A 3,723-nucleotide genomic window follows, 5' to 3' on the forward strand; every position below is an offset into this window, starting at 1 on the left:
CTGCTTTGCACTAGATAGTACTGTACATTAGTACACTGCATAGTATTGTGTATTGTATATTATATGGTAACTCAGAACATTGTACATATGTCTATACCGAACACTGTGACCTCATTTTCTTCTTCTAAATTCATGCTATATTATGTTATTATGTTATTTGATACTATCTTGTCTAGCACAGTCTCTGGAGCGTAACAGTAAGAAGCATTTTGTATGAAAGTATTCTGTACTTCTGTATGACAACTATTAAAGAACTTGAACTTGAACTTGAACTCTAGCACACACAACTTGTCTCTGGCATCTCACTAAGTTTATTTAAAATACAAGCATCCTGCCACAGCTCCTGTTGATGATCTGTAAACTTGGGGATGGCCTCCAGTTGTGTGCAGAGTAGTTATCTTTCATGTGTCGTCATGAATAGCTCTTCTATTGCTCTTCCTGGAAATTGAATCTCCGTGGTCCCCACAGGATACAAGGACATACGCCTAAAGTCCACTATCACAGATTTGCTGCAGTAATATTTGGATACACCAGGGGGAGAAGGTGTCCTGTATGATTGCATCAAGGCCAGAATGTGATTTTATTGTAGTCCTTTATTATACTTCTCATAACTCTATAGAGATAATGAGTTTAAGTTCTCAACCATGGCCCCAAACAAAAAGCAACACAACAAGTCAACAAGTGAACCCCCCTCTCCAACATGGTCAAACATAAATGGTAAATAAATAAAATAGCATAGAAGTAATGGTGAATTCAACCCCCCTCCCCAACATGGTCAAGCATAGAAGGAATGGTGAATTCAACCTCCCTGCCCAACATATAGAGATGTATTCCTTATTTCCACATGAAAAAGCATACACTATGCGCCATTAGATATCAAGTTCCACCAGTGAGGAGTAGGCCTAATGACCTTGTAACTCCTAGTGACCTAGTATGTTTGACATTGGGAGTGGGTATTGATCATGTTGTGAAAAAGATAATTGCACTGCTAGTTTCAATGCTTTAGGGTGAAGAAGAAACATGGTAATATTGTAAATGTATGCTGTAGGTTGTCTACAACGTCACTATAGCTATTGAAGGAGAAAATGACACTGAAAACAGAATTAGCTTAATTTTGCTTGTGTTTATTGGTTCCTCCTATGCACCATGTACATCCCTGTGTGTAAGGTTTCTAACCAGACATGCTTATCTGAGAAGGGGTGGTGCTTAGAAGAAACGAAAGTAACACAGGCAAGGATGGACACACACTCACGCGCAAACGCACGCGCGCACACACGCACACTTCCTGGACGGGCAGGCGGTACTGAGGGGCGTAACTCTTTGTTAAACTATAAAACCAGGATTCAAGGTTGATCTGTCTTTTCTATGCCGTCCACTCATGGATACTGAGGTGAGTTGCTGTTGCTTTGCAAGGTTTACGGTCATTTCATTTAATTTTACATTTTAAAACCTGTGTAGATGAGATCGTTTCAGCATTCACAGCATTTTGTTAAACGTTAGTCCTCCTCCTCACTCTACTTGTAAGTACAACCATTGAGATCTCTTCCTGCTTGTTCCCTCAGGACGTGTGACCTGCTTCCAGGTCGCCACTGGAGCCTTCCCTCCATGGTGCCTCACTCTTCTCTGCTTGCTCTCAGCTATGTGACCGGTGTCTCATCTTCTGTCAAATCGGTGAGAAAGTCCTTCTTTACCACACGTTCAGTTGTGTGTGTCTCTAAAACCACACGGGACGTCGTCCTAGAGACTCGAATCGTAAACAGATCTCATATTCAGACTGAAGGGGGACGATGGAACACAAAGCAACCGTTGCCAGAACACGTGCACACGGACACAACACACGTGTCAAACTCAATGTGAAGCAATTATTGTATGATCATCATGTGTCGCACTTTATTATGTGCTCATTTGAACTCATGTACTTTTGGTAATTATGATACAGTATGTAATGACTTAAGTAGAAAAGCCTAAACGGGGACAGGGGTTGCAAAGGGAGCATGCCAATGATCCCACAGCCCTATGTTCCCACATTTCCTTTTTTCCATACATTTTTATCTGATTTTCTCTTAATTTGGTTTACACCCAACCTATTATCCAATTGTCCTCTGGTAGTAGATGGTTCGTCCGGAAACATAGGACTATGTATGGGAACATGATTGGGCCTAATTTTGAGAATAATCTTGGGAACATATAGGGCTGACCCCGTTGCAAATGAGCCATGGCTAGAAATCGTACATGCAATGCATCTGTATTGTTCAGAATCAGAAAGGTCTTTATTGCTAAGTAGTTTACACATACAAGGAATTTGATTTGGTCGTTTGGTGCGATATTAACGGACAGACAATTAAGGTAGAATAAAATAAAAAATATGAATATAAACTAATTTAAAATAGAAGTATAATATAATGGAATAATAAAATAGGCCAGAGCTGTACAATTGTGCACGATGCGGTCGAGTATATACACTAATTAGAATAAAAATGGCAATACAGTGGGATGGAATATTTAAACGTACTACAATGTTTTTTTTGCATTAACCGTGGATCCCCCGCACCCCTCTAACTATGATCTCTTTTCCACTTTTCAGGAGGAGAAAGACATCTTATATCCACACTAACCCAAGGGTGTGGTCCCTTCTTCCCCTTGGTAGTCCTGTCATACTGTGGCAGCCCTGCAGGGGGAGATGTGGGCAGTGCCAGTTTGCTGCAGAAATGCAGTAACCTTGAAACTACGACCCCAAAAACCCAGACTACTTTAAGCTAACCAAAAGACAACCACTCAACTTACTCCTATGGACAACTCCTGGTTGTCTGCGTTGCTGGGGTCGGAGGCTCGAGGGCCTGCCGATTTACACATAGAGCTCTTTGCATATTTTCCTGTCAAGAGAATGAGAAATGAAAGAATGCGCAACCGAGACGACACTGTTTGTCTGCATGGCTGGGAATCGGACGGAAGGCCTCGTGATTTACTTCCACATTCTACATGCTGTTCGCATTATTTTCTTGTAAAATTCAAAAAAAAATCCTATAAAAACTAAACGTTTTAAAACAATATGTGGTTGGTCTGTTTTTTTTTTTATATTTATACTTAAATGCTGTGTTTACATATAGAGGGTTAATTTATTAGGTGGTGATAGCGTTGTCGTAAATTCAGGTTAAAAAGATAAGTCAATTAAAAAACCATTCCTTTCTAGATGTTAAACAAAAATTATCCTTCAACTGGAGGGGAGCTGGCATTTAACCTACATTGAAGTGCACTTGAGCAAGGCACTAAACCCCAAACTGCTGTAGGTGACTAGGGCTGTCTTTGACTAAACATTTTTAACTAGTCAGTGACTAATCAATTAGTTGACAAATATGTAAACTGTTTTCGTCATGTTTTTATGTTTAGTCATTGACATTTTCATTCAAAGCGATTTACAAATTGTGAACAAGTCAGCAGGAAGGGTACGTAAGAGATTATTTGTGAAACGGTGTCGAACTTGAGTGCTATACGTTCAGACTGCAGACGAAAGTGGCCCAAATCTGATTTCTTTGCTCATGTGACTCGGATCAGATTTTTTCACAACAGTGAACAGCATAAATCGCGTGAAATGTATCTTTTCAATTCTGATTTGGGCCACTTTCATATGTGGTCATACTGTATATCAGATACAGGTCTGATTTTTTCCAATGCAACCTCTGTTGCACTCAGTCTAGATTGACATTTGTCAACATTTTTACATCC

General features: G+C 40.0%; 1 long non-coding RNA gene across 1 annotated transcript; it reads left to right on the forward strand.

The window, feature by feature from the left end:
* The first annotated feature begins 1,341 nt into the window (after positions 1-1,341).
* Positions 1,342-3,048, forward strand: LOC311245699. Its single transcript, XR_014620759.1, has 3 exons — positions 1,342-1,390; positions 1,563-1,671; positions 2,585-3,048. It is a non-coding gene; the product is annotated as an uncharacterized lncRNA (long non-coding RNA).
* The last annotated feature ends 675 nt before the right edge of the window (positions 3,049-3,723 follow it).

This window comes from Notolepis coatsorum (assembly GCF_963971535.1).
Source record: "Notolepis coatsorum genome assembly, chromosome: 18".
In the NCBI taxonomy this organism is placed as follows: Eukaryota; Metazoa; Chordata; class Actinopteri; order Aulopiformes; family Paralepididae; genus Notolepis; species Notolepis coatsorum.